We start from the raw sequence: 26,325 nt of genomic DNA, 5'->3' as shown, positions 1-26,325 counted from the left end.
TATTTATTTATTTATTTATTTATTTATTTATTTATTTATTTGTTTGTGTGTATTGCCTGCATGTATATAAGTGCATTTGTGTCATGCAATGCCTGCAGAGGTCAGAAGAGGGCATCCTGGAACTGGAGTTATGGATGGTTGTTACCCACCATGTGGGTGCTGGGAATTGAATACAGGTCCTCTGCAAGAGCTGTCATTACTCTTAACTTCTGAGCCATCTCCTCAGCCCTGAGGTTCTTCTTTAAGCAGCTTTCTTCCTTGTAATTGCTTCCATTTGTCCTGCACTTGCTTTCTAAACAGCAAAGCAAGTTCTGTCTCTACAAGCTCTTCGCAGTGCTTGAAGGTGGCTACTGTGTCTCCCATCTGCCTACTGCTGTTTTTCTCTTCTAGAGGAAGCTTTTGAGGTCATCCCACCTGTTTCTTATAATGTTTGGTTTTGAGACCCTTCACTTTCTGGTTAGCCTCTATTGGCCATGCCCCAAATCATCTACTTTCCTTCTAAACCAGAGTACCCAGAATACACAGCATAATTAATCTGTGATTGGAGTGCAATAGAGTGCAAGCCAGCATGCAGGGACATTTAGATGGGTCATGAAAAATGTTAAGGAGTTCACCAAGTTGACAAGGCACATCAAGGCACTCCTCAGCAGGGAGAAGCCAGTGGAAGTGTGGCTGTGACTTATCTGGGGCAGATTATGCTAATTCTTGTATGACCCAAGTGATTATTTTTCATGATTTAAAAGTTATCCCTAGAATTATAAAAGTTTAGAATTGAAAAGATTCTTAGATGTGTACAATTACCAATCAAACAGGTAAAATACCAGGCTACAAAATTCTCTGGAAAAAAAAAAAATGAGGTCTTAAGTATCTTCTGTGTGGGGAACTTTGTTTTTTATAAATAGACCATTCAATTTTTTTAAAACTCTTTTTTTCAAAAGATTCTGTATTTCCGTTGAAAACTGCACCACTGCTACCCGAGTCATTTCCCAGGGTTACTGAGCATTTCGTTTGCTCATCAGTATTCTACATGTGTGTGTGTGGGGGGCGGGGGTTATGATGCCCCATGCAGGTAATTAAGGTGAAGGAACAAGACAAATAAGCTCAGAGTTTTGTCTGCAAAGAACTTGTACTTTAGTGAGGATAACACACAAAAAACAGTAAAATACTTTAATGGAGACATGGGCTAAATACCAGGGAAGTCCAAAGGAAAAGGTGGTCAGCTCCCCAGAAGAGAGCAGAGACATGTTCTCCTGTCTGTGCAGCAGCCAGAGTTGTCTCTTCACAAACCAAATCAGCTCCCATTACTTTCTGGTTAAGACCCTTCTAGGCTTTTCATCACACTCAGAAATGAAGCCAAAGTCCTACAGGACCCCGTCCACCACAGTATCCAGCAACCTCTCATTGCTCATGTAAACTCTCACACTTTTCTACTCTGGTTGTACTGAACTTATTCTCCTGCTGGACTTTAATTTAGGGTTTTACACTGGCACTCCTTCCTGGGACCTCCTTGCCGTTGGGCCTCCCCATGGCTTGCTCTTTCACATCATTCAGCTGCACAGAGGCATCTAGAATCTTCCTGTATCTCATGACTCATCACTTGCTCTCCCTCTACCCCACTGTATTTACTTCAAATGTTCATTTCTGTCTAAAGCTTACTTATTATTTCCAGCCTCCTAGGGAATATGAGCTTATGAAAGCTTGGATAGTGTCTGTCTTGTTTAGTGCTATATCCTCAGTGCCAAGAACGGGGCCCAATGTATAACACATGCCAATATAAATGTTAGTGAAATGAATGAATGAGTTAATCTTGATAACCAAGTTTAAAAAAATACCAGCAGCAGGTGATATTAACATCCAGTGTACTTCTTAGTTTCTAGAAATAAGCCCAATCTATTTGAAAATGAGTCCAAATAGTTTCTCATTTGAAATCTTGCTCTCTTTCCCACTTTTTATGATTTCTCATAGGATTTTGACCGTGTTTCTAAGATTTGCAAGTATTTCCAGCTGTCTAGGAGATTTTCTACCTAGCTGAGGTACCAACAAATTGCATGCATGGAGGATTCTCATCTAGCATGAGGTTACATTTTCAAGTCAGCATGCAAAGGTAAAATTGACATATCACCAGAATTTCCACTGAACATCTCTAGCATCACAACAGATAACTTATTCTGTAGTTGGGCGCCTAAGGAATTGGTTTGTTTGCATTAGGCACCCTGCGGTGTGAAAACTATGGATCTCTGAACACCTGAATCACTTTCAGCCTGGCTAGGTGCTTTTCCTATTGGAGGTGTTTGGGAACTAAGGCTGAGAGAACAGCAATTTACATCCTGTGCTGTAGCCAAGTGGTTTTGAGCGTGGGTGCTGGAGCTAGACTGTCTAGTTCTGAATCTTGCCTCTAGCACTTACTTGCCATGTGAGTACAGACAAGTTATTCAACCTCTTTATGCGTCAGTTTCTTCATCTGTGAAGTGGGATAATAATAGCACCCGTCTCAAAGGGTTGTGTTGAGTCCAAACTCATTAATGTAATCAAGGTCCTTAGAATACTACCTGGCACGTGGTAAGCATTTCTGTCAATATTTGCAATCATTTTATTATCTCTCCTCTCATGCTCATGCTGGGAGGCTCAGTGGGTGTAAGGGCAGGTGGAATGTGCTAGAATATTTCCGTAGTAATTGTTTGCTTGTTCTCTCATCTTCTTTCTGTTTCTCTTTCCTCAGATGCCAATAATAGCATTTTTCTGATGTGACCTCCTTGCAAATTGCTCAGGTGCTTTTCCTCTGCTGGAACCCTATGCATTCTTATACTGATTATCATGCCAGTCCTACCTGCATACTTTTCTAAAGATAGATGAAAGTAAAAGAAAAACAGACATGGAATAGGCCTGTTTTCCTGATGCACATGCATTCCCAGACTTTCCACTGACTATGGGTTTGGCCTTTTCTTGATGTTCCCCTCCAAACAAAGCTATTGAATCTTCTAGCTGCTTTCGGCTTTTCCTGGAGCCCTGCCTCAACTTCTAGCCTCAGCTTTTTGGATACTTTTCTTATAGATTCATGTTCTTCCCTTTCTTTTAGCCGCAAGAAAGTAAAAAAGTCAGAAACAGAGATAACACTGCAGAAAATGCACGAAAAATAGCCATCCAGGATCTTTTTTTTTCAATGTGAAGAGCAGAAAAGAACAAGGCCTGCGGAGTTGGCATGAGGAGAAAGGAGCATTCATTGTTATATATGGCAGAAGCTGCTGCCCTAACAGAGGTGACGAATTCCCAGAGGCAAGAGCTGCAGGAGGCACGGGGGCTCTCCGGGGCACCCAGCCTGGCAAGCAGGCTAACTGCCAGAGGGTACAAGACAAGCTTTGAGCACATCTGAAAAGTTCAGTTGTTACAGGTATTTGTTTTCTTCTTAGTACTGGCACAGAACTCCTTGTTCTTAGGCTGATGGTAAGGTTAGAGAGAAAAATATATAAGATCCAGTCAGTGCCAGATATTATTATCATCTGTTAGCCCTATTATTTGACATATTCATTCATTCCTTCAGTCATTTGACATATATTTTCTGGGAATTTGTATTCTAGGCAGAATACAAAACACAGAGGATAAATAGATAAAATAGGTAAGGACTCCTTCTTTAAATAGCCATGTCTAAGGAGAAAGTGAAGCACAAACAGATAGCTCTCTTACAGCAAGGTGTACCGTGTCTTAGGTTGGACATACAACAATCACAGACAGTGATCCTAGGAGTTACCAGGAGTGGGGCAAGATGCTGGACAGGGAAGTGAAAACCAATATGGGGTGTGTTAAGGGGCAGCCTACTGCTGTGGGCAACCAGGGCTCAGTCCCACTGGAGATCTCTTAGACACTCTGGAAACTGTTTACTCTTGTCCCACTGCAAGGTGAAATCTGTGGTATTTGCTCATTAACTTCCACCTTCTGGCCTTCCCTGATGTCTGGACAAGCATATTCTTGGCTACACACAGCAGAAAAATCAATGGGGACAGAAACAATAATGCTAAGAAAAAGTGTCAGAACACTGGGATTGTCTGTTATGTTCACTTGGGGAGAGAAGCACAGAGTGTTATGGAAGCTGGAAAGGGAGCTCCCAGCTTAATCTGGTTGAGTCTTAGATGTCTTCTTTGAAGAAATGACAGTTGAGCAATATCCTACAAGATATTTTCCTCTAGAGCTAGCTATTCAGTGATGGCATGAGCAGAAAATCCTTGATGTCTGGTCAAACTGAGGAGTTCAGATTGCAAGTTCTGGCTAAAAGTTAGCTATCTGCTGATTGTCCTACCCATGGGGATCAAGAGGTGAAGAGCAGGACAAGAACTCAGAGAGCTAACAGATCCTCACAGTGCTGTCCTCTCTAAAACTGAGAGGTAGAGACTAGACAGTAAGCTTGCATTTGCTTTTTGTAAAGAAACCCAAGGCCTTTTCTGTGTTTGCCCACAGCTTACTACAGATTGGGTCTATTTGTGGACTTGGTGCTTCCTCGGAACATCCTTCATTGTAGAGCTGCCATTCCACAGCAGCCCCGCCCAGTCCCCAGATGCTGGCTGCTCTTACTCTATCTTCACTAGCACCTCCTCCCAATTAGGATGAGGATGTGGCAATCGGGCTGCCCAGAATTGCTCTCCCCACCTTCTGCCTGCCCTGAGCAGAGTTCAGATTGCACATTTCCCGACACTCAGAGAGACCCATTAATATTTAGCATGTTACATTTCCAAAGCACTTTGCTAACATGAATTGATCTTTTCAGCACCCACTTGCAAAGGCAGCTCAGTATTGCTAGCCCTACTGGGGACATAAGACTTCAGGAAGATAAACTACTTAGGTTGGGGCCAGGGCTGGTTAGTGATGGATCCAGATTAGCACCAAAGGTCGATGACACCAGTTGTCTGAGTCTCCAGACAGAACTCTAGAGTGGCCGCGACCACCCCCCCCCACTTCCCCAGGATGTCCTGGAACAAATCCAGCCCTCAGAAGGTTTAAATAGAATGGATTTGTCATCTTTAAGATTGAACTGCTTGCAAACCAGCTATCATTTATGGGCCCAGGCACTTTACATAGATTGAATCATTTAATTCTCCTAACCCTTGTCCACCTTCTGTGTTAGCACCATTATTTTGTGCATAAGAGAACTGAGGCACAGAAAGATTAAGCAGAGTACTTAAAGTTTCCCAGCTAGTAATTAACAGAACTGGGTTTAAATTCAGTCTATTTAGCTTCCAAGGTCTTAACTATTCTGAACCAACTTAGATGTGGGTAGATAGACAAAGTCAAGTGGAATTGCTCTTTGTAAAGTTCTGCCTACTCCCAGGCAAATCATCATATGTTTTGCAAGATTATTTCTGCAAGTAAAGGAATAGAGGGAGGGGGTTGTCTGCAAAAGTGGTTTTTGAAGAACGAGAGTGTAAATTAAAGTTGTTGGCTGTTTGGCTTCCTCTGAATTTTCCTTTGCTTCCCACTTCAAACTCTTACTATAAGCATAGACAGAGACAGGACCAGTTTATGCAATAAACTGGGGCCCATGTGCCACCCACTGTGTTTAATAAACTAGGGCCCAGGTGCCAGTCACTCTAGCCAGGAGAACACAGAATTATGAAAGATCTCTGACAGGGAAAGAGTAGGGAGGAAGATGGAGTAACTTGTTAGCCCAGGGAAGTTGCAGAAGTTTTGTAGAATTATATGAATTAGATCCTGATGGAGGCGAAAAAAGGGAAAGGACAGCATGAACAAAGAGACAGGCGATGTGACATGCATGTTTGGAGACCACAAGGAGGTTCTGTCTACCTAGGCTCATGAGTCTTGCTTTCCTGCGTTCAGTGGGTTGATATGGGTGAGATTTTAGACCACAATTTCTAGGGTATCTGTGAAAATATTATTACTTCTGACATGCTTAGTCAAATTCTCATCTTGGTGTTTTGTTGTTGGATAAAAAAATTATAATTGTCTGGGCATGGTGGCGCATGCCTTTAATCCCGGAGGGAGAGGCAGGCGGATCTCTGTGAATTCAAGGCCAGCCTGGTCTACACAGTGAGTTCCAGGACAGCTGGGGCTACAGGGAGACTCTGTCTCAAAAAGACCAAAAAAAAAAAAGTGTAATTGTCTAATAGGAGCCACCTTGCTGGCCTTAGTACTCGTTTAAAAACCTGTTTGTTTTCTCTTTACATCTGTCCCTTTTGAGCATAACTTCATGTGATATATATTTCTCTCTTCCTTGTTAGTCCTTGGTAATTTACCAAACCATTTCCCATCTCTTATGCAACTGAGTGTTCATGATTACCTAGTGATGTAGGCAGTCTTGATGGCTCTTCATCTTGCAGTTGAGTTTTAGTGATTCACCTAAGGTGTTATAGAAGAACTCTTCAGGTTCCTGGTCTCAAGTCTGTTTCTTTACATCTAACTCTTTGCCTTCCAGCTTCTGCTAGGTGCCCAGTACAGATACAGGTGAATTCCAGAGACCCCTGATGGCACTGTGGAATGAGAAGTGTGGCTTGCTGCACATGCTGAGTTAGGTATTGAGGGTGTCAAAATCAGGGGATAGATGATGTCATGTTAAAGGCAAAAAGTCCAGACTAGTTATCAGTTGCCGCTCTTAGGAGCCAAGTCGTTCTCAGATGATTCACTTAGGATGAATGTGAGCATAAACCACTAAGTCCTTTCCTCCAAATGGGACTTGTGGCAGAGCATAGTTTAACCAAATGTACCGTAAAATCAAGAGGTGGGTGGAACAGCTTTGGTGTATGCAGGCTAAATAGAGAGGGGGTGAGTACGTGTGGGAGTGAGTGAAAAATAGTCAGGTGCTGTGATCTCACAGCCCAGAGACTGAACCGAGGCAGTAGTCGCTTCCATGCTTGCTTAATGGTGGTTTCGGTGAGAGTTGGAGAGTCCTCTGGGTTCCTGTTACGCTTTCTGATCTGGATTCATCAGCATTTGTCAGAATACTTCTGCTTTTCTTGGTGACTGAAATGGGCGCTCTCTGCTCACGTCCTACCCTCCTATTGTCCTAAAAATTGTCCAGCTGATGGCTAACATCCATTTTAGATAGTAGTACTTATTAATCCTACACATGAGAGAAGGGTTCTATACTCAAAAGCTCGTGAAATTTGGAATAGTACATGTACCTATGTACTGAAAATCACAAGAGTTTTTTCTTAAGAAAGGATTTTTTATTTTTATTTTAGGTGTTATAGTGTTTTTTGTTGTTGTTGTTTTTGTTTTGTTTTTTGGTCTTTTTTGAGACAGAGTCTCCCTGTAATCCCAGCTGGGCTTGAACTCACAGAGATCTACTTGCCTCTCCCTTCTGAGTGCTGAGATTAAAGACATGTGCTACCATGCCCGGCTTAGTGTGTGTTTTGCCTGCATGTAAGTGCAACCCATGCATGCACTAACTGGGGAGGCCAGAAAAAGGTGTCAGATTCCCTGGAACTGGAGTTACGGCTGGTTGTTAGCTACCATGTGGGTGCTGGAAACCAAACCTAGGTCCTCTGGAGGAGCAGCCAATGCTCTTAACTGCTGAGTCATCTCTCCGGCTGCAAAGGGAAAAAAAATTTAAGTTAGGAGGGGTCAGTCAGGGCCCATATTTTTAGGGGGAAGGCTTATTTAGTTCCTCTTTCCTGATAGTGTTTTCTCTTTCATCTTCCATACCATATGGGTAATTACTGATACTATCAGAAAAACACTGAAATGTTCCCAAGCAAGATTAGAACTTTTCTCCTATACAATTTCATATTTGCCCATTATCTCATGTATCTATATATCTGTATCTATTTCTTGTTGGAATTGTCCATTTTGAAACTAGCTGGATAGAATCACCTCTTTGTCACAGAGAAGATAGGCACTATTGAGCATTGAGACACCCTCCTCCCCACCCCCCAGTCTCAGAACCTGACAACCTCTGCTAGCTGTCCCAGGATTCCAAAGGGTCAGAGGATCTGGCTCCAGGAATCTCTTAGAGGAATGAAATAGAGGTGGAGGGATATAGTAGCTAAGAGTTCAGATACTGAAGCCAGATGGTCTTAGCTCAAATCTCATGTTTGGTATTTATTAGCACCATGCCTTGGGCAGTTTATGTAATCTGTGTTTCAGTTTCCTCCAATGTGAAATGATGGTACATGTGGGTCCTACCTAATATGATTGTGTGAGGACTGATTTAGATCAGGTGTGTAAAGGGTTTGGCATAGATCTGGAACCTATTGAATACTTGTTAACTGCTAAATGTTATTATTTATTAAAGTAGGGCTTTCCTTCCCCAGGATGATTAATTCTTCTCTTCCTTATGGCCTTGAAACCTTGACTCTGTGACCCTCTTCCAAATTTACATTTATGGAACCAGCTATTATAATATCCTCTTTTTTTCTGGCTGAGGATATAAAGGAAAAGAACCTTACGTGTGAAGTTATTCTTATTTTTTTGGTAAGATAATGGCTTATAGCATCATCTTAAAACAATACACAGCTCATTTTCATCCAGAGCTAAAGGCCCTTTAAACCAGTCATTCCTTATTTATTCTGTGAAAAAAAAAAGGCAAGGTCTTTTGGTTTCATGTTCCTTTATTGTATTGGTGAGGCAGAGAACACATATTGGATGCTATGTAAATGTGAAATACTCCAACAATAGTAACTGAGACAGATGAGAAACTCAAGGAAGCAGAGTTACCATTTTGAATTTAGCTTTTTATCGATGGGCTGAGTGACTTGGGAGAGACAATGTGGCTCCAAGGCTAAAGAGCCCATGGGGATTTGGATGGCAAAGGTTTGCATCTCAGACACAGCAGCAGCTCCAGTGACCCCAGGCAAGCAGCTTCCTTCCCCTGGACCTCAGATTCTCCCCATGAATACTGGGCTTGATGCCACAAAACTGCCTCTGAGGGATGGTAACTTAAGTCAGGCCATATGTGGTTGTGTGATTGTGCACTGTAGAAGAGTGCCAACTGAGGGGGCAAGTGGGGGCTGGAATGTGGTCCACACTCTGCTATCATACTGTGTCCTGGTGATGGGCTGTGTTCATCAAGGGGCACTTTTTTCTGTTTTGTACAATAGCGTTAATACTAGATGAGCTACTAGACACTGAATTAAGCAACTTGATAGCAGTGGGTCATAGAGTTTAGCATACAGAATGTACAAATTCATTTAACACAGCTACTGAATGCCTACTATGTGCAACACCCAATTCTAGGGGCTGAAAATATGCAGAAGGATATAATCAATTACTGCCAGAGGTCCTATTCTTCCTTCTCCAGCCCATCTTCCACTATATTCAGCCTATCAGCATGTCTTGTCAAACCCACCCACTTCCCTCAGTCCCACGACCAGCAGTTGGCTTCATTGCATCTCACCCGGACTGTGATACATGGACTCCTACTTTGAAACTAAAGCAAAAAGTGTATTAAAATGTGAATCAGATAATATCACATTCTGAAACCCTTTGGTGGTTATAAGTTAACCAGGGTTCTCACCATGGCCTAAAGAATGTACGTCCCTCGCTTTTTACTTCTTAAAGTCAGCTAGATCAAGCAGCCTGCATTCTATCTACTAAAGCAAAACTGACCAGCCTACCCTTTAAATAGTCTAGCTCTTTGGTTTGCTTATCTTTTTGGTTATTTGGTTCTCTGCTTTACCATGTCTTTCTCATCCTTCAAGGTTGAGTGGACAGTCACCTCTTAAAGAGGCCTCCCTGGGCCACCTTGTTAAAGTGCTGTGTCACCATTCATTACCAGGGTATTCTGCTGTACAGCAGCCTGGCTTAATTTGAAAGAACAGAATTTATCTTTTGACTTATCTGCTAGATTGTAAACTCAGTCTCCAAACATTAAGTCTCAGACTCCAAAACTTCAAGGACCATGCTTGTTAGCTCTTCACTGAGTGCCTTGCTAAGGCTCTGATACATATTAATAAATATCAATAATACTTGCTAAATGAAGTTGATAAATGGAATCCATCCAAGAGAGGAATGTCATGACTACACAATATAAGTATTATGACAAAGGCTGTGATGTGTTAGGTAAGGTGAGGGATGGGGAGCACCCTGCTTCATCATTTGCTGATTTTTATGGTATAAATACTACCATCTGCCAATGGTTTAAAAAACTCACATGAAAACTTCCTCATATCTAACAATTGGCTCTCTGAAGCTGGCATGAGCTGGTTCTAAAAACAAAGCACAGTGGCAATGCATGCACAGGAAATAGGCACTAGTTTGTGGGGAAGCGGGTACTCAGCAAAGTCTCCCTGGTTTGCTGGCTCTGGTCCAATACTGCTAAACTGGGTAACATAGTCTTGCTTTTCAGTAGCCCACGTTCAACTGTTCCTGGTTCCCCTACCCAGCCTACCTCTGCTTGCCTGGGCATTATCATATGATTTGGTCTGAGCTTCAGAAGATCCTTCCATGAGTCTGGCATTCTACTGGATGTTCTTTGAATTCAACAGGGGAGAATTAGACTGGATAAAAGTCAATCAAGGATAAGGGCTGGGTTTCCAAACAGAGGAACAGCTTGTGCAAAGGTGAGAGAGCAACACAATACAAGCAATTTGATAAATATAGATGGATATAGGAGGGAGTGGGGGGAGACTGGCTCCTGACAAGTTTTAATTGATAGGCTGAGGAATATAAATTGATTCCCAACCTGGGCTGGGGCAGCAGTAGTGAGACGGGGAAAGGGACAGATTACTTTTCTTTCATAATTCTTATCACAGCTGATAATTTTTGTTGTTGTTGTTGCTCTTGCTTTTTGGTATGAAATTTGATTAATATCTGTCTCTTTTAAGAGAATATAAACTTCACAAGGGGAGAGACTGTTCTGTTCACTATTTTCGGTACCCAGCACTAGTACATTGTAAGCCAGAAAATAACTTTTGTTAAATGATGAGATCACCTGGGGAACTTTTAAAAAATATTCACACCTTCCTACCCTAGAAAAAGATTTATTATAAATCTTACTCTTTAACCTCTCAATCACAATATGGGATGGGAAGGAGAGTAATAGAAAGGGGATTCCTATTTTGTAAAAACTACCTAATGTGTTCACCTTCTTTCTTTTTCTCAAACTCAACTGAATAGAGTCTTTACAGGATTATAACACAAGCAGGACTTGATTAAATTTGCTATTTACATGAATCGACCTATGGCACTAGAGAGGATCCCCACAGAGATACTGAGGCCTGCAAGGAAGCCTGTAATTAGCTAAGAAATGAAGCAGGTGGGAATTAAATTACTGGTAGTAGAAATAAGAGGGTACAGACTCAAGAACTGGAATAAGAGAATCTACAGGATTTGGATGGAAGGGGCAGTAGACAGAGACCCAGGCCAAAGGGATCAGTGAACATTGATTGGAGAGCAGAGATAGCACTTTGTTTTTCAGTACTTCTTTTTCATTTATGGTGCTGGAAATTGAACTCAGGACCTCCTTCATGCTAGGCAACCGCTGAGCCACACCCTCAGCCCACCAACGTTTTCACTTTCAAATGCCTGCGAGACAGGGATGAGGAGAGATCATTTAGTAAGTTGGGAGTATAATGAGGTAAGAGAGAAGGGGCTGGAATCTTCCCCTCCAAGAATTCCAGAGAATTAGTAGTGCCTAGTGGGGCAGGGTCAGGGGCAGGGTCAGGGGCAGAGGCAGAGGCAGAGGCAGGCGGATCTCTGTGAGTTCAAGGCCAGCCTGATCTACATAATGAGGTATTACAGGAACTACTGGGAGACCCTGTCTCAAAAAACGAATTCCAGAGAATAATATTTAAGAGGTTAGAAAAAGAATTCTAGGAGACTAGACTTGGAATGAGGAAGGCAAACCTGGACAGTGTCATAGAAAATAAATTATAGTGTCCAACAGCATCAAATGACTAGTGCTTAAGTTATCAAATGACTAATGCTTAAGTTAGACGGGCCTGAAACTACCTCCAGTGGGTTTGGCAACAAGGACACTGCAACAAGGACATTTTCCGCGGGGCCGGAAGCTGCAGTGTAGAACGCAGTGCAGACATGTGAGGAAGTGGGGCACTAACTGTCGATTACGCTCAAAGAACCTCGCTTGTGGACGGAGAAACGGACACAGTGTAATTGAGTAGGACTTGTGAGATGTGAGCGCGTTTACATCAACGCCCTCCCACCCTTAACGTTTGCCAGCACCGCCCCCACGTGACCCGACTGGGCCCCCTAGTGGACTACAATCCCCAGAAGGCGCCGCGGCACGGGGGCGGAGCCAAAGCCTGGCGCGCACCCCAGCGGCCAGCGGAAGAGCAGGAGCTACGCGGAGGCTGCGGAAGCGCAGAGCCACGGCGTCCTGGTAACCACGAGCCCCCTCCCCGGGCCCTTCGTGCCCCAAGCGGGGGCTCATTGCCCCCGTTTCTCCCCTCTCGGCCTGAGATGAGGCCTTCTTTCCTCCTGTGTCTGTCACCGCTCGGTCTGCTCTCACGTGACGCGCAGGGCAGGCCCGCGCCTGGGGCGGAGGTTACAGGGAGCTCCCGCCCTTTGACCCCTGCGGCCCGGGGGTCCGGAGGGCAGCTCCGGGGACCTTCTGTCATCCACGGGGCGGCGGGTCCGCCCGGGCTTCGCCCTACCTGCTTCCCGAGTAGGGTCGCTGCCTTCGTGGTGTCAACAGGTAGTGAACGGGATCTCTAGGGACCCCCTCGGGGCTGCGGGCCGTCCAGGTCGGGCCTGGAGACGACCCCGGGCTGCGGGCGATTCCCAGGTTGTGTTTGCTGGCGCGTCCGCTCATTTGTCCGGAGTCCCGGGCTATGGGCTGCTTGGGAGCAGTTAATAAAGTAGCTCTACTTCCTGCTCCTTTGGGGTGGCCCTCTGAAAACTTTGAGCCTCGTTATCAAAAGATTTCATTGCTAGCCTTGTGCATGTTAAGAGTTGGGAGGAAAGAAGCACAGGATTTACGGCTTAAATCCTGAGAGGAGGCTCAGGTGCTGGACCTGTGATCTTTTGTAGTGCGACTACAACCACCTCAGTTTCCCTGTCTGGAAAAAAAAGGGGGGTTGGGAGGTGGTGTGTGACAGTCTTAAATATTCTGCCTTTCAGGGTTGTTGGGTTCAGCAAAAGTAATATATGTGTGAAAGCTTTGGACTGTAAAGTATGCTTAAAATATATAGCCTTAGTATCTTCCTTTACCCAGACCAAGTTAGCTGCATTTAAAGATTTTGCTCACGCCTGTGTGATGATCAGAGTTAATATAAGATGGAGGTAAAGTCTCGTTAGAAACTAATATGAACCATACACATGCCAGGTTTCTAGTGGAGAGGTAACATTAGGGCCTTTACAACCTGTGGAGTCAGTTTTAAACTTTGGATTGTGAGGCCCATCAGAAGTTGAACGCTTTTCTCTCCACCACACCCAGCTATCTGCCCCTCTTGCTCTGTAACAACTTTTAAGGGCTACACATTACAAGCATCTGAGGAAGAACTTAGTGATCCACAAGTATGGTTCTGAACTACTAAGTATTAGTTCCAGTCTCGGACATTGTGGGATTTCCCCTTCCTTTTCCTGTACAACTCAGGCACTAGGTACTTTGACCTATTTTGGATGTACTTGCTATAAGTCTTTCCTCACAGTGAGTTTAGAATATAAATAATGTTCTAGTCTGCTTTCTGACAGTAAAGATCTGAGATTCTCACTGGTTTCTTACTGTCTTGATTTTTTTTTCTCCTTGTAGAGGAGTAGGGATTTTGCAACTAGTTTTTAAAGGGATTTAGGATATAGTAATGGTATTTTGTTGTGTCTCATTATGTAGTCCTGGCTGGCCCAGGACTATGTAAACAAGGCTAGCCTTTAACTCACAGAGATCCACCTATCATTGCCTCCCTAGTGCTGGGATTAGAGGTGTGTACCATCACACCTGGCACAAATGTTTATTTGTTTAAGCTTGTGTTTGTTTGAAATCATTGAACAGAAATTTGAATTCTAATCCTGGTGGTGTGACTAATTTTTTTTTTCTGTTGACTTCTAAAATGGGATTTACAACATTTACTTCATAAGATGTCTGTAAAGATTGCATGAAATGTGACTATAAAGAGCTTAGTGATGGGTAAGGGTAAGTCAGTTATTTTATTGTTGTTGTCATCATGATGATTAGAATTAGAGCTTATTTTAGGTATTTTCCTGAGATTCCATTTGTTTGTAAAACAAGGATAATCTGTCTTGACTCTACAGACTTTAGAAACTACCATAGAGCTGGCAGTGGTGTCAACACACCTGTAATCCCAGCATTCTGGAGATCAAGACAGGAGGATTTCAAGTTTGAGGCCAGTTTGGCCATTTTAGTAAGATCTTTTCTCAAAAACCAACAGTAAAAAACTGAAAGTTGACATTCTTGGTTACTGAGGGTGTGTGTGTGTGTGTGTGTGTGTGTGTGTGTGTGTGTGTGTATGTGTGTGTGTAACAATTTTAATAAAAATTCCGGGGGTTGATAGCATAGCTCAGTCGTAGAATGCATGAGGCCCTGGGTTCTAACTCTAGCATTAGCAACAACAGCAGCAACAAAATATTAACAGTTGCTGTAGTGCTGTTGTTAAAAGGTTGTTGGGGTTGTGCTTTGGTTTCTGTTTTTCCAGAGATTTGAATTGTTTTGTATTTTGTTAGTTGAAATTGGACTGGTGCTTCTATAGTGAGAATGTACTTTTCTGTACATTGTAGCTTATAGCACAAGTAATTGTCTTTATAACTCAGATATTGAGGATAGACTTTAATTTTTTTTAAATTTTGTGTGTATGAATGAGTTTCCTGCATGTATGTAAGTGCACTCTTGTCGTGCAATACATAGTGTTCTCTTCATCCCTTGTTCTGTGTTCCATGACTATATTATACTTTTTAAACCAAGATGCTTGACTTTACAGTAGTCTAAGGCTGAGTGTGGTGGCGCATGCCTTTAATTCCAGTGCTTGGGAGGCTGAGGCAGGCAGATCTCTGTGATTTTGAGGCCAGCCTGCTTTCCATAGTGAGTTCCAGGCCAGTTGGGGCTACAGGGAGACCCTTGTCTCAAAAAGACCCCCCCAAATTATTGTAATGGGGGGGGTCTAGGAGATATAGTGACCTTCATTTTTTAAAGGTGGACACTTAGTAACTGCTGTAAAGAATAAATTTTAAAAAACCAAAAAGGAAAGCCTTATGAAGATTTGTTTGTCATGGCAAAATCTTAGAGTTAAGAATTGAAATACTGTTTTTACTTCCTTACTACCTTATCAACTGTCTGATACCTGCATATCTGGATGTTAAGAAAATATTTCCTTGCTTTTATTTATTTTATATACCTTCTGTGCTTTTTTAAGATTTAGTCCTGCCTTTAGTTATGAATTGGCAAGATTATTTTTTTCCCACAGTTGTGTATTAAAAACTATGACAAGCTGGCCAAGGTGGTACACACTTTTTTTTAAAAATTATTTTTATTTATTATTTTCATTTTATGTTTATGAGTGTATTGCCTGCATGTATGTGGGTGTACCTGTGTCATGTAATGCCACGGAGGTCAGAAGAAGGTGTCGGATTTCCCTGGAACTGGAGTTAAGGATGGTTCATAGCTACCATGTGGGTTCTGCGAATCAAACCCAGGTCTTCTGCAAGAACAGTCAGTGCTCTTAACCACTGCACCACCTCTCCAGGCCCAGGTGGTACACACCTTTAATCCCAGCACTCAGGAGGCAGAGACAGGCAGGTATCTGTGAGATCCAGGTCAACTTGGTCTCCATAGCAAGTTATAGGCCAGCTGTGGCTACAGGGAGACCCCGTGTCAAATTTCAGGCCACCTGGGGCTACACAGAGAAATAAATAAATAAATAAATAAATAAATAAATAAATAAGTAAATAAAGCTATGACAGTAGAAAGTCCTGCTCATTAAAATTACCTTGTGCAGAGTATGTTGTTTTCTTTGTTTTAAACACTTTTGCTCTTTGACTCTTTTTACTTAAAATGAGTTCAGAAGGTAGATTCAGTCTCAGCTGTAGGATTTGTGTATGCACAGAAGATGCTCAGTTAGTGAGTACTGCTGAATAGTTCTGAATAGGAACATTTTGTTGATTATCTTATGCCATGAGGCACAATCAGGAGAGGCTATACTGTGTTGTGGAAATAGTCTAAGCTTTGGAGGCAGACAAAGGTCTGAATCCAGCTCTGCTGGGTGTGACCTTGATTCTTATAGTCATTCTGAATTCACTTATCTATAAAGTAGGATAATAATAGCCTGCATGGCTGAAAAGATAGACATTATTTAAACTAGGCACATACTAGCCAAACAGTAGAAAATAGAGTTGTTAGTGTTAATCTTTGGGGTTTTTATTATTGTTATGTTAGCCATAGATTTGGTTATAATATTCATTCTCCTGATATTTCACATGATCAGTATGTTTCTTTGGTAGTCAAGGTTAAGGTGGTAGACTGTGAGTGACCATGAAGCCTGAAACGTGGCACAGCTAATTGGCCAACATGGAGTTTGAATCTGTGACCTTGTTCTCATTAGCTTCAGGAGCTAAGTATTCACAGGTATCTGGCATATTCTTTATTTGGCATTCATGCAACTCATTAGATATAAGTAAATAAAATAGTGCCAAGAGTAAAAATATAGATTTTTTAATTAAAAAATTTATGAAGAGTTGCCCTCATGCTATGTATAAAACTGGCAACCATAGGATGATCTTTAACAGCCACTTACCTGAACTATAATTTAGCCATTTCTTTTACTGTTGAATTATAGTTGTTGTAGATTTTCTGCCTATAGAAATGAGTAGACTCTTCATGTTTTGAAAGAACCTAACTTCTGTGCTGCTCATCAGAAAAGGTGCTTTTAGCTTGTGGGGAAAACATTAATGAGCCCAGCAGGATGGATGAAGCCTGGGTAACTCCTAAGAGCTTATTGAATTACAGAGAAATTTAGTTGTCAGAGCATTAGATAGGAGAAAAGTTATAGGGTGTTGTTCAGTGGCAGTAAGCCTGCATTTGGAGAGAATTTTCTCCTGAATAAACCATACACCGATCTCTCCTAGTCTATGGTGTGCTTTTTTCACTGCGTCATGTTAGCTTTTTGTGTAGTTTGCCATTTTTCATATTCACTACAGTCTATTAATATTTGTTGTCTCTTGTATCATCTTTTCTTTAATGCCAAACATGGCCGATTTGGGATTGGCAGTAAAAATAGAGCCAAAAAGAAGCCATATTAGGAAAACAAAAACAGGAGTCCTTTTGGGAACTGTATCTAGTATTGTGAGGTTTCCAAGTAATGTATGTTAACCTGTGAACATCATGATACGACTTTCTGGAATAAGCAATGCTGACAGCTCATGACCTAATACTAAACTTGATACAGAGTTAAAACTGGGGAAGGTGTGTTGTATTCCTTAGTATCAAATTTGCTTCTTATGAGCGTGCACTGGTGCTCACAACCATGTGCGCGTTGCGGTCCAGAGGAGGAGGTCAGGCATCTTGCTCTTATCATTTCCACCTTATTCCTTTGACACAGGATCTCTCACTGAACCTAGATAGCTGGCTGTTGATCTTCCTGTCTCCGCCCTCACAGTGTGGGGTTACAGAGAGTGTGGCCATGCCCAGGCTTTTTACTTGGGTGCTAGGGATCTGAAGTCAGGTCCTCATGCTCATGTAGCAAGCACCCATTAAGCCATCTCCCCACTCTAGTATTTCTTTGTTAAATTTAGTTTGCAAGTTGGCCAGTTTCTGGTTGATCCTTGTCCCACCCCATTTTAAAACAACAGTCTTATATTGTAAGTGATAAAGATACATGTTTACTGTAGAAAATTTGGCAAATTAGGAAACAGTCAACCAGTAATTTAATTTCTGAGATGTAGCATTTTCAGGTCCACAATTTCTTGTTCATAGTTCCTAAATTTTAACTTTTCAGAAAATGGAAAGTGGTTTTTGTTTTTATTTTGAATTTTTATTTGGTTTGGCTGTGAACCCAAGGCCTTGAACATGCTTGAGCAAGTGCCTCTGGGTGGGCTACATCCCCTGCTGAAGACTGAAAAATTTTTGTAAGTTTGTGGGTGTTCAGTTGGCAGCAGAGTCCAGTCTAATCTGATACAAAGTTACTTGTGATTGGTTACTCTTTATCATGTAACAATTCATACTTTCTCAAAGAAACATTACATTTTTTTTTGTTTTAAAAAAATTTGCTTTTAAATTTTGTGATCCTGGGTATTAAACCCTAGGCTTTGTGCATGCTAGGCAAGCGTTGTACCAGTGTACTATAGCTTTAGCCCTTAATGTGTTTAATTATACATTATCCAAACCCTGGTTTGAATATGATTCTATAGATGACAGAATTTCTGTTGAGAGCCATATGATAGTATTTGAGAAGGGTTGTTTTCTATGTGATGAGATAACCAAGTGTGGAGTGACTAGACAGTATTTTAATAGTAAAGGATGGTAACATAAAATCAGAAGATAAGGTATTTTGTGTGAAGGAAGAGTGGGAACATAATGGGGATAGAAAAACTGGAAGTCACTGCAAAGTTTTGAGCTTCACAATGACAGTAGGAAGAATCTCATAGGTCTGGGAGAAAGATAATAATTTCAGTTTCTAATATGTTAAGTGTTAGGTATAGTATGTAAGTTATGTGATAATTTAAAAATATGATACTTAAAAATTCTTAATGAGTGCTGTCTCCTTTAATCTGTGTTTTAGTTCATGCAGATACCTAGCAAATATTCTTGCAATTTGCTCTTTGGATTTGCTTTTAGGACAGTAGAGCCATACAAGAAAACCAGTCTCATCACCTGATTGTTTTATCCTTTGACCCTAAAAGAGTATGACTTTGCTTGATCACCCATCTTGTTTACCATACTTCTTTATAAGTGATGATTTGCAGTTTCTAAAAATTAATCTGCAAAGGCATAAAATTTACTACTGGGGAGGATATTTAAGTGACTCGTGGTTGCTGAATATATTTTAAAAGACTAGACTGGATTAGCACCTTGAAACAAGGTGCTTCCATAGTGTGTGTTGGTTAAAAGGGTGGACTCAGAAAATTTGAATGCTCTTTTTAGTATGTTAGTTATACATCCTGAGTGAGTCATTTAATTTGGGGCTCAAATTCCATTTTAAAATAGTGATGGTAATAATATTCCCTACTTCATAGGATTCTTTGGGGATTAGGACTTAGATTTAAACAGTAACTGCTAAGTGTTGAGAGCTCAGTAAACGTTAGCTAAATATCACTGACCCCTTCGCGACTCCTGTTGTACTGCAGTCACTTTATCTTTTTTTTTTTTTTCCTTGTTTTTACTTTTTGGTCTTTTTGAGACAGGATCTCCCTGTAGCCACAGGTGGTCTGAAACTCACTATGTAAACTAGACTGTCCTCAATCTCACCGATATCTGCCTGCCTGTGCATGGGATTAGAGGCATGTGCCACCACGCTGGTTTATTTTTTTATTTTAAAAATCAATTGTGTTCTATAATTATATCTTATACTGTATTTCTAGGCTGCTAGAGATAAATTTGGAGCTCAGAAGATCAGGCTTACAGATTATTTTTTTTTCTTTAAAAGAATGTTGGCTGTAGAACTTCATGACAGAAGAGAGAAAAGGCTAAAGATGTTATACTGGGAAATTCAGTAGGGGCGTGGGTGGGAGGAAGAACCAGCAAAGGAGCAGATAGAGCTTTCCCTCTTGTGAGAGAAAGAAAACAAGGATTGTATATTCATACAGAAGGTATTTTAATTAAAATTGGATTTGGTTGCAGCCAAGTAAGAGAAGACTTAAACATAATAGAAGTTTATTTCTCTAAATGTGAAGAATATAGTGTCATGCTGTGGTGTCGTGTTCATCGACTGTGCATAGAGTCTGCTCTTTTACATGGTCACTTTAGGAGGCGTCCAAGATTGGTCCCCAGCACTGAAGTAGGAGGGGTATCCATAAAAATCAGAGTCACTCTAGGGATTGCTACAATATTAGCTATTTCATCCATGTTCTAGCCAGCAGAAAGGAGAGAGAATTACTCTTTTACAGGATGCTTCCTGGATGTTATATGCACCACTTCTGCTCATACTCCACCGATAAAACTGGGTCACATAGCCACAGCTTGGTGCTGGAAAGACTGGGAAATGTAGCCTTTATTTTGGATCTTCACTGTGTGAATAAAGACAAGAGCAGTTAGAATATCTAAGTGTACCTAGAGGAAGGATACAAGATAGATTAGCAGTTGTTTTTTTAAGGGGAGTTAAATTCATTACTGATGATCTTTGATAGAGGATATGAAACTGTGGACAAATTTGTTCTTACAAATTGAGTTAACAGTAAAGTTGAACATCCACAATTAGAAATGCTCTGAGATGTCAAGCACTTCTGGTTCCCAATTTTGGGTAAGGGTTACTCAAACTGCATTGTTTTAGAGTGTCATTTGTTCATGAATCCTGGATATATGTGTATACATGTGCATGGATATATATTTCCATTGGACATTAATGTGGACTACAATACTTCATGTGGCAACAGTTCACAGGAAGAAAATGATGGTAAATAGACCTCTCATGTCTGTCTTTTGCTGTTTTAAGCCTGTAGTTTTTACACTCTTCCACCACTCTGCAATTTAGTTGTTTTTTAGCCAGTGTTTTTAATCCATCTCTGTCTTTTTATATTACTTTTCTCTTTCACTGCTGTTAATTGTACTTCCCAAAATAGATAAATGAGCAAATTTAATTAAATGTGTTATTTGCACTGTCTCCTGATCATTAATGAATTTGTAAGTAAGATCAGACCCACAATCTTCCTAGTATTACAATTACTGAATCCTATCTGTCTACCCTATTGGTTATTTGATTTAAGTTATTTTTAGTTTTTAAGGCTTCCATATTTTGTATTTATGCTTTTTCAGTATTAGAACTACAAGTATCTAATTAAAGAGAACTTTCTCTGAAGGATTTTCTTGTTTCCCTCAATTGAAAATATTTTATTTATGCACTTTTGAATGATGAATAATTTATATAAGATCACAGTATGTATATTGCTCTTTGGCTTTTGTTTCTTTGAATTAATTTTCTAAATTATTCTTTATATTTAATCAATAAGAATATAGTTTGTAGACAGAATTTGAAAAGTCAAATGGGGGACTGGCGAGATAATACAGCAGTCAAGAACATTTGCTGTTCTTGCAGAGGACATGAATTTGGTTCCTGGCACCCGTGTCAGGTTTCTCACAACCACTCTTAATTCTAGCTCCAGAAGGATCCAATGCCTCTGGTCCCCAAGGGCACCTGCACTCACATGTGTACACACACACACACACACACACACACACACACACTTTTAAAAATTCTTAAAACCAATTTGTTTTTAAAAAGTCAGCTAGTAAGAAAAAGATTTATAACAAAATAATTGAGTAGTTTTGCTCATTCCTCCCATAATCTTTGGTCCTCAAGAGTAATGACTTTAAAAGTCCTTAAACTATTCATCTGGCATTATGTATTTCTATATTTTTAATGATATATTTATAGCACTACCACCAGCTTATTCATAAAATATTAAGTTTCAATTATGGTAGAGAAAGTTTACTCTTTTAAAAAATGATTTATTTTTAGTGTGTGTGTGTGTGTGCGTGCGTGCGTGCGTGCCTGCCTGCCTGCCTGCCTGCCTGCCTGCCTGCCTGCCATGTGTGTGCGGGTACCCGAGAAAAGCAGAAGAGAGGACATCAGATTCCAAAATTGCAATTATAAGTGGTTGTGAGCTGACCAACATCGGTACTGAAGTCAAACTACTCCTCTGTAGGAGCAGTACATGCTCTTAACCACTAAGCCATCTCTAGCCTCAGTTTCACTTTTAAACAATCATGTCTACTGATGTTCCTTCCTTAGCCTCTCAGCTTAGCTATATTATGATATTTGGCCATATCAAGTAGTGTTGCATTTACATTATTATGCCTGTGCAAATTTTATTCTTGGTAGTATTAAATGGCCTCAGTGTGGTTTTCTACAAGGGCATAGTAATGTTTCAGTTCCAGTTACTCTCCCCTCTACCCTTCTCTCCTTCTTCCTCCCACCCCCACATCCTCCTCCCTTTCCTTCAGAAGCCCCTTTCCTAGACTTCCATTATCCTTGTATTTGAGTGATCTCTAGGTCTCCTGCACAGTCTTTTCCTGAGATGATTTCCCTTTGTTGTAATCTGTAGACTTTTCTCTCCTGGGTTTGATTCCCAGTTATGTCAGAATCTATATCTTCCTCATTCTTCATTTACCCTCTTGCTTAGATAGAGCACATCCTTTAGTAGTGTCTGATTAAAAAGTTGGTGCTATAGCAAAGAGTGGGAAAATGGCAGCCTGTAACATGCCTATTTGTCACATAGCTTTCCGTCTGATTGGTTGCCTTCTACTTTTGGTGCACAGATGTCCTGGAATCTCATTTACCAGCATTCCTTCACTTCTCTCCCGTGTTGGATGTTCTGTTTTCCATATTCATACTTGTCCAAAGGACGAGACCATCACATATCACATAGAAGAGCTGATGAGGCACAACTTTATGAACATAACGGATCCTGTTACATCTTTCTGTTCTCAAGTTTTGTTGCTTTTCTTTATTTTCTTCTCTCGTGGATTTGGGACATAAATCTATTGTTATTTTAGTAGGATTAGGGGGAAGAAGCAAAGTTACATGTATATGTACATGTTACCCACTTTAAAATTATGTGATAAGACTAGGATATTCTGTGTTTGGGGTGGGGTTGCTCAGTCCTGTAAAGTGCTTGCTATGCAAACATGAGGTCCTGAGTTTGGATCCTTGTGGCGTTACTACATCAACATTACCATTACTTAAACAAAAAGTCTGACTCTTAAATTTAGTTTTTAAGAGGGTCTCCAAACTCAGTGGACTCTTGTTCCCCTGGATAATCTCTTGGAACTCTCTCCTTGAACTGTGCTGTTGGAACTGTTTCTGGAACTCTCTCTGGAACTGTGTCCTTGAATCAGGCCTCACCCATGATTTTATTCAAGATGGTTTCTCTAGCTTCACTTGGGGAAGTACAAGTTTAGCTCCACCCTTATCTTAACAGACGATTCTGTCTTTTCATCCTAGTTCTACAATATCTCATTCACCCAAGGATACACGTCCCAATCTTCACTATATGCAGTGGAGATGAGTGTACCAACTTTCAGTGCTTTGAAATGTTAGTTCTAAGGCAAATCCACATTCATTATCTTTTGGGTGGTGTACCAAATTGAGGTTGCCAAGGAAACGAGATCAGGTACCCAGTTCACAAGACACAAGAGCATGTGATTTTTCTGGGGTTAATTAAAAGTCATTAGTCCAGATTATGTCCATTTTATAAGTCTTTCCTACAGATCCTCAGTAATCTCAGAAAAAAAAAAAAACTGTGGCAGCATATATCTATAATCCCTTTGCTGGGGAGGCACAGACAGGTAGATCCTTGGAGCTTGCTAGCCAGCCAGCCTAGCCATATTGGTGATCTCTGGGCTCAGTGAGAGACCCTGTTTCAAAAAAAAAGATGGAGAGTGATTGAGGAAGATACCCAACATTGACCTGCACATGAACACATTCTACTACACAACGTGTGCACACACAGACACAAGACTAGGCTATTATGTGAGATAATACTATTATAGTGTTAGTAACAATGTGGTGGTCAAATATAGTAGCCAAACAGGCCTACAGGAAGGCTACTGCTGCAGAAGAGGGTGTCATGCCTTCCTTGATTTTGGGCTATCCCTTTAATTGGAAAAAAATTCACAGCAGTCTTTTATCTTTCTTATAAAGCAAGTAGAAAATAATGTCAAAAGGTGAGGAAAAAAATAGGAATCATTTTAATCCCACTATCCAGAGGTTATCAAAATCATATACAGTTTTCTTAAATATTGCTAGAGTCCTTTCTGAGGGTATTGTACAAATTTGAATTCCCTGTAGAAATGTGTGAGGATTAGTTTTACCTCATCTCACCCTGGTTACATACAGTGTTTTGATACATTTTAAAACTTTTTCTAACCTGATAGGTAAGAAAATGAGGAAATCTCTGTATAGTTTTTTGTTTGCTTATTTTCTGTTTTTGTTTTGTTTTGTTTTGAGACAAAGTCTCATTGTAGCCCAGGCAACCAAGGCTTGGTCTTGAACTCATAGTGAGTTCCTCAGTCTCTTGAGGGCTAAGATTACAGGTATGAACTACCATGTCTTGCTTCATTATGGTTTTACTGTCCATTTCTCTTACTAGGTTTAAGGTCATTTTGAAAATCATTTTGTCTATACAGTGTCTTATATCTTTACCATTAATTTACCCCTTAATTTTAAGTCTTTTTTTTAGGTATTAGTGAAATAATTAACTGTAAAATATGTTTATCAGTGATGTATTTTACAGGTATTTTCTTGTTGTTGGTCAGTTGTCTTGTTTATAGTGTTTGGATGTGGGTGTTTAGGCCTTGATTAGTAGTTTTTTTAAGTCTTTTGTTTCATCTGAATTTGGGGTTGAAATTGGAATGCCTTCACTTATACTATGAAAAAATATTTCACCTATGTTTTCTTTTGTGTAATTATATGATTTTAGTTGTTACTTTGGATCCATGTTCATTTGAAATTTTTTGTTCTTATGAATACCGTATGGATCTAACAATCTTTTTGCAGACTAGCTGTCTGAAATATTTTCTTTAAAGAGACCAATTTTACTCCAGGGATTTTGAGATGCTACCTTTATCACATATGAAATTTTCATGATTTCTGGATGTTAAAATATTTTTTAATATTATTGTATGTGGGCTCATGTTCATGTGTGGAGGTCAGATGACAACTTTGTGTAGTTGGATTTTTTCTTCTACCTTTATGTGGGTTCTTGGGGTTGAACTCATGTCATCAGCCTTTTGAGGCAAGTGTCTTTAACTGCTATGTCATCTCACTAGCCCTATTTCTGTTTTTATCTTTATGCCTGCATCATTATCCTACTTTTTATTATAAAAGCTTGACAGTGTGTCAGGGGATGCTTAAAAAAATGTGTATATGTGCATTTTGTGTTTGTGTGTACATGAATGCATGCTGGTACGTGTGTGCAGAGGTAATGTCAAGTGTCTTCCTCAGTTGCTCTCCACCTGATTTTTTGACAGTCTCTCACTAAAACGGGAACTTACTGATTTGGCTAGGTTGACTGGCCAGTGAGCTCAAGGAATCTTCCTCTCTTTGCCTCAAGCACACCACTGCACCTGCCTTCTTCTGTGGGTGCTGAGGAGCTGAACCCTGTCCTCATGCTGTGTGGCAAGTACTTTACTGACAGAACTGCCTTCCAAACTCCAGTTTTAAAAAATTTTTAAATATTTTCTTAACTGTAAATGATGTTATTTGTTAAACTTTATCAGCTTATCTCTCTCCATTAAAAAAGCTTGTGATGTTTTCATTAAGTTAATAAATTAAGAAGGGCTCACTTTATGATAATGAATTGTGTTTTCTAAGAACAAGGAACGTCTTTCCATTTATCCATATCTACTTTTGTTTCTTTCAAGAGTTCCTCCTTTCCTTCTTCCTCCTCCCTCTTTCTCCTCCCTCTCCTCAAGACAAGGCCTTGCCATGTAGCCCCCAGGCTGGCCTCAAATTTGCCCCAGCTCTACCATGCTTAGTTTCAATAATGTCTAAAAAGTTTCTTCATTTTGGTTTTGTATGCTTCTTATTAAATTTAACTTTTTAGATTATTCAGGGTTTGTTTTTTTTCTTTTTTTGTGGTGCCAGGGGTTGTACCCAGGGCCTTGCATATGCTAGTCAAATACTCAACACTTTATTTTTCCTGCCCTATTAAAAATTAAATAATATCTTTAGCTCTTTATATCCATATAGATCTATATCATTCCTTTTTAAGTATGTAGTTTTATACAGTATGAATGTACCATGTTGTAGTGTACATTAGATTTGTTTGTAATTTTTCACTACTATAGGCAGCTCTGGAATAAGTATCTGTAGAAGTTTAGATATTTCCTTATATTATATTGCTCTGGGGAGAAGTGTTTGGTCAGGGGACCTTTGACTTATATGAGTTTCTTAAGCATAGTATTAAGATACTTTCTGTTTTAGTAGGATGTATATTTAGGTTTTTGCTTCTTTTCTTTTCTCCCCCCACCCCTTATTTTTAGACAAAGAGCATGCTTGAACCTCATTCTACTGACTTAACCCAACAAGACTGTTAACTCTTTTTTTTAAAAAAAAAACAACAACTTCCCTGTTTTCTCCCCCCACCCCTTATTTTTAGACAAAGAGCATGCTTGAACCTCATTCTACTGACTTAACCCAACAAGACTGTTAACTCTTTTTTTTAAAAAAAAAAAAAACAACTTCCCTGTTATGTAAGAGAATATATTTTGCATTTAGTTACTAACTTTTTTTTTATTTTTTTAATTTATTATTTTTTTTTTTATTT

The 26,325-nt window shown here is 40.3% G+C and overlaps 1 protein-coding gene across 2 annotated transcripts in view; it reads left to right on the top strand.

Moving 5' to 3' along the window:
• The first annotated feature begins 12,193 nt into the window (after positions 1-12,193).
• The window catches only part of R3hcc1l (R3H domain and coiled-coil containing 1 like), a 92,703-nt gene continuing 78,571 nt past the window's right edge, over positions 12,194-26,325 (top strand). Inside the window, exon 1 of one of the 2 annotated variants that reach the window (XM_008831959.3) lies at positions 12,194-12,280. The gene's annotated coding sequence lies outside the window, so the exon portion shown is untranslated. The other variant, XM_017797855.2, reaches the window with a different exon arrangement.

This window comes from Nannospalax galili, unplaced genomic scaffold (assembly GCF_000622305.1).
Source record: "Nannospalax galili isolate Female #2095 unplaced genomic scaffold, S.galili_v1.0 scaffold875, whole genome shotgun sequence".
NCBI classification, from domain to species: Eukaryota; Metazoa; Chordata; class Mammalia; order Rodentia; family Spalacidae; genus Nannospalax; species Nannospalax galili.
The sequence above is the reverse complement of the archived record's forward strand: the minus strand, read 5'-3'. Positions and strand labels throughout refer to the sequence as shown.